This window comes from Triticum urartu, chromosome 2, assembly GCF_003073215.2.
Source record: "Triticum urartu cultivar G1812 chromosome 2, Tu2.1, whole genome shotgun sequence".
NCBI lineage: Eukaryota > Viridiplantae > Streptophyta > Magnoliopsida > Poales > Poaceae > Triticum > Triticum urartu.
In genome coordinates this window covers 175188677-175197679 of record NC_053023.1, presented here as the reverse complement: position 1 = coordinate 175197679, position 9003 = coordinate 175188677, and positions in this window count along the sequence as shown.

The window sequence follows — 9003 nt, the reverse complement described above, 5'->3', positions numbered from 1 at the left end:
CAACTCATCAAGTAGTAAGCGCAGTGCTTGTCGTTGAGCGAGAAGTGGACGGACACAAATTTCCTTCAAAAGCCGGTTTACTACGTGTCCACTGTCCTTACTCCATGCAAATCACGGTACCCGCATTATCAAAAGATAGCGTACCGGTATTTATGGCATCCCGGAAGCTGCGACACTACTTTCAAGAGTGTTCGATAACGGTAGCCTCGGAAGTACCACTTAACGATATTATAAACAACCGCGACGCGAGCCGGATTGCCAAATGGGCCATTGAGCTCCTCCCGTTCGACATAACTTACAAGCCACGGCGAGCTATTAATCGCAAGTTTTGGCTGACTTCGTCGCTGAATGGACGGAAGCCGAACTCCCTAAAGAGTACGGCACATATTCAAACTGGATCATGCACTTCGACGGCTCCAAAATGTTGGCTGGTCTGGGGGCTGGCGTCGTTTTGATCCCCAACAGGAGATACCATTCAATACGTACTACAGATAATGTATACGGACTCCAACAACGCAGCCGAATATGAGGCCCTTCTACATGGTCTCCGGATGGCAGTATCCATGGGCATTCAACGCCTAGAGGTGCGCGGGGATTCGAACCTCGCGATATCCCAAATAAATGGAGACTTTGATGCCAAGGATCCGAAAATGGCAGCTTATCGCAATGCGTCCTAAAAATGTCAGCTCGGTTCGAGGGGCTCGAATTTCACCATGTGGCTCGGGAAAACAATCAGGCGGCGGATATCCTTGCCCGCATTGGCGCAAAACGCGACGCGGTCCCTCCCAACATTTTTCTGGAAAGGCTTTTCAAGCCATCCGTAGCATGGGAAGGGGACACCGGTAACAACAGTCCGGACCCGGCCAAAATACCCGATACCGAACTCTCTGACACAATCGGAGGCTCCGCCACCGAAATAACACAATCAGCCCACGAAATAATGGCCATTATTGCCCCGTGGACAGAACCATTCCTGGCCTACTTAACTAGACAGGAACTCCCGGAGGACCAAAATGAGGCACGCTGCATAGTGCGGCGATCAAAGGCCTACAGGGTCCACGAGGGAGAATTGTACAAAAAAAGCTACCGGAGTCCTTCAACGGTGCATCTCCGAAGAGGAAGGACGGAACCTTTTGGCAGAAATTCATGCCGGACTCGGCGGTCATCACGCCGCAGCCCTGGGCTCTTGTGAGCAAGGCCTTCCGTACAGGATTCTATTGGCCAACGGCCCGGGCAGACGCACAGGACTTAGTCCAGCGTTGCGCCGGTTGCCAGCTCTTTGCAAATCAAAGCCATATGCCACCCACCGCCCTCCGAACAATCCCCATTACATGGCCCTTTGCGGTCTGGGGGCTTGACATGGTTGGACCCCTTAAAGGTGGAACCCACAAGAAAAAATACTTATTGGTCATGGTGGATAAATTCACCAAATGGATAGAGGCCAAACCGGTTAAAACAGCCGAATCCGGACCGGTGATAGATTCATATCCGGGGTTGTACATCGCTACGGCGTCCCCCACAGCATCATCACTATAACGGCACGAACTTCACGGCCGACGAGGTAAAACTCGGTGTAGCAAAATGGGCATCAAGCTCGATTATGCTTCAGTCTACCACCCACAAACCAACGGTCAAGTCGAACGAGCAAATGGTCTTATAATGAGCGGCATTAAACCCAGATTAGTGCGCTCCTTAACAGAGTCTGACACGCACTGGGTAGAGGAGCTCGACTCCGTACTCTGGGGGCTGCGGACCACGCCGAATCGTAGTACCGGATATACACCCATTTTTATGGTGTACGGCGCAGAGGCAGTCTTGCCCTGTGACATAATTCATGACTCACCTCGAGTGCGCATGTACGAAGAAAGAGAAGCCGAGCTCGATTCGGCAGGACAGTCTGGACACCTTGGAGGAGGAGCGTGACGTAGCCAAAGCCCGTTCCGCATTTTATCCAACAGGCTCGCAGATACCAAAGCAGAGAAGTACGGGCCAAAACTTATAATTGGCGAACTAGTTCTACCCTGCCGGATAAGAAAAGAACAAGCTCGAGCCCAAATGGGAAGGTCCCTTCATTATTGACCAAGTTCTGACCGGTGGAGCGTACCGACTGCGGGATGCATCGACTAGTCGACTCGAGCCGAACCCATGGAACGCAGCCAGGCTCGAAGATTCTACGCCTAGCACCGGACTTATGTTAGTCCCCTCCCTTTGTCCATTTTCTGCATATGCATCATCTGTCTTGTTTCTTTCTTTCTTTTATTCTAGGCCTTCAAGGGTCACCTTGTGCCTCACTTACATACTAGATGCGCTAGCCGCACTCTCATACCTGGGGGCTTCTTTCAGAAGCTTAAATTATTTTCTGGGCTCCGCCCAACACATGTGTTATACTTCCGCATGTACCTTTTTTCACCATTATATGCATCGATATGACTTAAGTTTTGGCCAAGCTGGGTTGCCTGGCTCTTGTATTTATGCCCTACTTCCCGTTAATTCGGCTAGGGCATAAGGGGAGCACCTCTGCGATTGTTACCGCCGGGTCAGCCGGACGTGTACCTCAGACTGGGTGAAGCCGAAAGCTAGCGTTCTTAAGAGAATATTCGGTCGGTGAACAAAAGATGACTTTTATTTATTATCCATATCTGCCCCAGATGTTTTTTCTGCGCTTCTCGTCGCACCGGACATGCACTTTAGGGCATGCCTACCCAGGGAAAGGAACCCTTAACGGAACTATTCTCTGGAAGATGTTTCTTACTACCCATGTAATATAACATAACTAGTTGGGCACTTGTCTGATAAAGCACTAATGACCCCTACGCCTGGTCTCCACGCATGCCCCGGTTCTTACATATGAGAGGGTATTCGGATACACTCCGGACCGTCGGGTCCCGAGGTTGAAGAAAAGGTCCGCCATGACAAACGATCTACAATCCGACTAGAAGGCATTATACATGTCATTTTAAATTACATAGTCAATTTGACTGGTTGAATTCCTCTTCAATACCATCAATAGGCTGTCTAGTATAGTCCTGTTGGGAATACTTTGCGGCCAATTCTACTTGGCCGTACACTAAGCTCACAGGGATCTCCTTCCCATCGAGGCCCCACAGGTCCGACTTCGGCCATGTGGTTCGGGTCAGCCTTCGTGTACCGTGTCTTCACCATTGCCCAGCTTCCCTGGCGCCCTGACGGTAGGCAGGCCGATATCTTCCATAATCGGAAACGCGCCGTGCTCCCTTCAGCTTTTCTGCAAGCTCTCCAAGGCCTTCGGGTATGGAGACGGACGGCCACAAGGCCTGGGCAATGCCTTGCATCACCTGCCGAACTCGTTCGTGCAACTGTGCGAGCTCGGGAAGAAGATCACCCGTGAACCAGGCATCTCCTCGGCAGGACGACCTGTTAGCATACCTACAGACATAACTCTGTCAGCCAGCTTCCTCGCCGAACTCTTTTCAAAGTTCGTTCAAGCACTTACTAAATATGTCGCGTCGAAGCCGCCGATTCTCCTTAACAGAGTCCGACAGTTGGGCACGAACATATTTTAGTTCCACGCCAGCTTGGTGTTGGCATCTTGGAGATCATTCTTCTCCTGCCTCACCCTCGTTAGCACGCTCTCACCAGCCTTTAGCTGGCGTATGAGCTGTTGCTTATCCGGATTCACTCCAGCGTCATCTGCAATTTTATCGTCAGATTTGCATATAAAGCCGCACTCTAATATGATACTTATCATTTGACGGATATGTTACCAGCGGGGGTCTCTTTGGGCTCCCCTGCGGCGGACAGTGCGGCCTGAAGTTGGGCTTTGCACTCTTCCAGCTCCTGGGACAGTTGAGTATTCTTTTCTGTAAGAACCTACATAACAAATGATCCTTAAATCAGTTATCCTAACTGTTTCAAGTCTCAGGGGCTACTGATATATATAATCATCAAATTTTCTCACCCGTATGTCTTTTACATACTGCTCCGTGGCTCTGGCTAGACCATTTTGAGCGGCACGGAGGTGCGCATCTCCCGAGTTGAAGGCATCCAAAGCCTCTTGGGAGAAACAAGCGTCACGAAGAACAGTCCGGCGACGCCTATGGTTCATGGCACTTTCCACCTCGGAATGGGTGGCGGACAGTCTATCCGTATCCTCTGTCGGAGGAGCACCCGGCGCACGCCTTGTACTCGTTCCCACCTCTGAGTCCGGCCTTGGAGCCTGGCTTGTGGAGGCGCGGATTGGTAGCCTCTCCGGGTATAGTCCGGCGAGCGCTCTTTTCTCCTGAAAAGAAGGCATGGGCGTTAATATGCCTCTGTATAATGTCTTGCAATAAAGACGGCGCGCTATACCGCTGCGCCGGTGCCTCAATCCGGACTGCGGATCTTTTCAGCCTGCCTGGCCTAGCGGCCCCTTGTTGGCTAGTTGCCACAGGCTCGGCCTTCTGCCCCGAGGACCTCCCCTGCAAACACGGCTGTTATACGGCAATAAAAAAGAGCACAAGGACGGATCCCTTTTTAAGTCTGGGACTTCGGTCTCAGTCACCTGTGAGGCTGGAACTAGCCCAGGGTAATCGGCCGTAATGGCCACCAAGGTATTGTCATTACTCCCTTGGTAAAATACCCCGTCGATCAGCTCCACGGATATGTCCGGATCCTCCTGGGAGGCCGGGTCAAGGGACCGTCCAGGGTCCTCGGGCTGTGGAGGAGGGCTGTTTATCTCCTTTACTGCCTGGCGCAGCTCCTGCGATGAAATCGCTAGAATGAATACTTAAACTACGGGAATACGAAACGGATGGGCGAGAAAAAATCTCCGCTTACCCAGCTCGGAGGATTGTACATGGAGAATCCGCCCTGCGGGTTGACACGGAGGAATTCCTCCTCTTCTCCCTTGTACAAAGTGGACAAGATCTTTGTTAGGTCAGCAGCCGATCCCGATCCGTGGCGGGTGGCGTCGTCCTCCCCGTTGAAGTCCCACATGGGGTGGCCTCTATACTGGAGCGGCTGCACCCCCCGCATAATGCATATAGCCATGACCTCGATCATGGTCAATCCGGATCGAGCTAAAGAGCTTATCCGGCTCATCAGATAAAGAATGTCCCGGTCGTCTTCCTCCAGGGGGCTCCGTGGATGCCAGCTTCTGGCGCTTCTTCAAAGGGGCGTTGTCAAACTCAGGAAGGCCGATCCGAATAGGGTCCGGAAGGGGGACATCTTCTATATAAAACCATTCTGAAGGCCAGTCTTCGGACGTCTTCTTCGGGGTCCCGGATAGGTATCCGGTCCCAGCAATACGCCACACTTCGGCTCCGCCCACTTGATATATTGATCCCTTCTTAGAACGGGGCACAAGGCAGAACAGCTTCTTCCACAGAGCGAAATGAGCCTCACAGCCCAAAAATAACTCGCAAAGGGCTACGAATCCCGCGATATGCAGCAGGGAGGCAGGCGTAAGGTTGTGCAGCTGGAGGCCATAGAACTCCAGAAGCCCCCGGAGAAACGGATGAATTGGGAATCCGAGAGCCCTCTTACCAGATAAGGGACAAGGCATACCCGCTCTCCCTTGGAGGGATTGGGATCGGCTCTCCGCTTGCTCTCCGCCATTATAGGTGGCAAGCCCGGCTCGAACCGGGACCAGGTACGCTGGGGGAAGAAATCCCTTGGACTGAAGCATCACCAATTTGTTGTGCGGGATGGAACATCTCTCCCAATCTCCAGGCTTGGAACTAGGGGTGAGAGGAGGAGCTGCGTCGACCGCATGGTGGAATGGATCTCTGTCGGGCGCTCCGATGAAGACTCGGCAAGGGAGGATGATGTGATTTGGATCTGAATCCTCGTCTTTTTAAATAGGCGGCTCATTTACATAGCTAGGGGGTAAATGTGAAAACACCCTGGCTCTTCACATTCGCTCGACACGTGGAAAGTGGCCATTATTGGGCATGAAGAAGGAGTACAACCGTCACAAGGAACCGGACATTATTTCGACAGGTACACAGAATTTGGAGAGGAACCCGCCTTGCAATGCCGAAGATAACTGCGCGCCGGACTCGTCGTCATTGAAGCCTGGTTCGGGGGCTACTGGGAGTCCTGGATTAGGGGGTCTCCGGACAGCCGGACTATCTCCATTGGCCGGACTGTTAGACTATGAAGATACAAGATTGAAGACTTCGTCTCGTGTCCGGATGGGACTCTACTTGGCGTGGAAGGCAAGCTAGGCAATACGTATATGGATATCTCCTCCTTTGTAACCGACCTTGTGTAACCCTAACCCTCTCCGGTGTCTATATAAACCGGAGGGTTTTAGTCCGTAGGACAACAATCACAACATACAATCATACCATAGGCTAGCTTCTAGGGTTTAGCCTCTCTGATCTCGTGGTAGATCTACTCTTGTACTACCCATATCATCAATATTAATCAAGCAGGACGTAGGGTTTTACCTCCATCAAGAGGGCCCGAACCTGGGTAAAACTTCGTGTCCCTTGCCTCCTGTTACCATCCGGCCTAGACGCACAGTTCGGGACCCCCTACCCGAGATCCGCCGGTTTTGACACCGACAGTAGTGGTTAACGATAGCAAAAGGTAAGGAAGCAAAAGTAATGTTTTTGGTATTTTGTAGTGTGATAACAATAGCAACGGAAAAGTAAATAAGAAGAACAATATATGGAAAGCTCGTAGGCAATGGATCGGTGATAGAGAATTATGCCGGATGCGGTTCATCATGTAACAGTCATAACCTAGGGTGACACAGAACTAGCTCCAATTCATCAATGTAATGTAGGCATGTATTCCGAATATAGTCATACGTGCTTATGGAAAAGAACTTGCATGACATCTTTTGTCCTACCCTCCCGTGGCAGCGGCCAGAAATAGTCTTGATAACCCACAAGTATAGGGGATCGCAACTGTTTTCGAGGGTAGAGTATTCAACCCAAATTTATTGATTCGACACAAGGGGAGCCAAAGAATATTCTCAAGTATTAGCAACTGAGTTATCAATTCAACCACACCTGGAAACTTAATATCTGCAGCAAAATATTTAGTAGCAAAGTAATATGATAGTAGTGGTAGATAGGAAAAGTAACGGTAAAAATGTTTTTGGTTTTGTAGTGATTGTAACAATAGCAACGGAAAAGTAAATAAGCGAAGAACAATATATGGAAAGCTCGTAGGCAATGGATCGGTGGATGGAGAATTATGTCGGATGCGATTCATCAATGTAGTCATATAGGGTGACACAGAACTAGCTCCAATTCATCAATGTAATGTAGGCATGTATTCCGAATATAGTCATACGTGCTTATGGAAAAGAACTTGCATGACATCTTTTGTCCTACCCTCCCGTGGCAGCGGGGTCCTATTGGAAACTAAGGGATATTAAGGCCTCCTTTTAATAGAGTACCGGACAAAGCATTAACACATAGTGAATACATGAACTCCTCAAACTACGGTCATCACCGGGAAGTGGTCCCGATTATTGTGACTTCGGGGTTGGATCATAACACATAGTAGGTGACTATAGACTTGCAAGATAGGATCAAGAACTCACATATATTCATGAAAACATAATAGGTTCAGATCTGAAATCATGGCACTCGGGCCCTAGTGACAAGCATTAAGCATAGCAAAGTCATAGCAACATCAATCTCAGAACATAGTGGATACTAGGGATCAAACCCTAACAAAACTAACTCGATTACATGATAAATCTCATCCAACCCATCACCGTCCAGCAAGCCTACGATGGAATTACTCACGCACGGCGGTGAGCATCATGGAAATTGGTGATGGAGGATGGTTGATGATGACGATGGCGACGGATTCCCCTCTCCGGAGCCCCGAACGGACTCCAGATCAGCCCTCCCGAGAGAGTTTAGGGCTTGGCGGCGGCTCCGTATCGTAAAACAATGAATCTTTCTCTGATTTTTTTTCTCTCCGAACACGAATATATAGAGTTGGAGTTGAGGTCGGAGGAGCTCCAGGGGGCCCACGAGGTAGGGGGCGCGCCCCCACCCTCGTGGCTAGGGTGTGGGCCCCCTGGTCTTGATCTTTTGCCAGTATTTTTTATTATTTCCAAAAATAATCTCCGTGAAGTTTCAGGTCATTCCGAGAACTTTTGTTTCTGCACATAAATAACACCATGGCAATTCTGCTGAAAACAGCGTCAGTCCGGGTTAGTTCCATTCAAATCATGCAAGTTAGAGTCCAAAACAAGGGCAAAAGTGTTTGGAAAAGTAGATACGAGGAGACGTATCACTCTCTTCCACCACTTGGCCCATGCTTCTTCCCCCGTATTCCCGTCCTCGATACTCCGAAAAATACCCGAATCACTCGGAACCTTTCCGATGTCCGAATATAGTCGTCCAATATATCGATCTTTATGTCTCGACCATTTCGAGACTCCTCGTCATGTCCCTGATCTCATCCGGGACTCCGAACTACCTTCGGTACATCAAAACACATAAACTCATAATACCGATCACCGAACGTTAAGCGTGCGGACCCTACGGGTTCGAGAACTATGTAGACATGACCGAGACTCGTCTCCGGTCAATAACCAATAGCGGAACCTGGATGCTCATATTGGTTCCTACATATTCTACGAAGATCTTTATCGGTCAAACCGCATAACAACATACGTTGTTCCCTTTGTCATCGGTATGTTACTTGCCCGAGATTCGATCGTCGGTATCTCATACCTAGTTCAATCTTGTTACTGGCAAGTCTCTTTACTCGTTCCGTAATGCATCATCCGCAACTAACTCATTAGTCACATTGCTTGCAAGGCTTATAGTGATGTGCATTACCGAGAGGGCCCAGAGATACCTCTCCGATACACGGAGTGACAAGATCCTAATCTTGCTATCGGATGTTACTTAGCTAAGTGATATGTCTCCAACGTATCTATAATTTTTGATTGCTCCATGCTATATTATCTACTGTTTTGGGCAATATTGGGCTTTATTTCCACTTTTATATTACTTTTGGGACTAACCTATTAACGAGGCCCAGCCTAGATTTGCTGTTTTATGC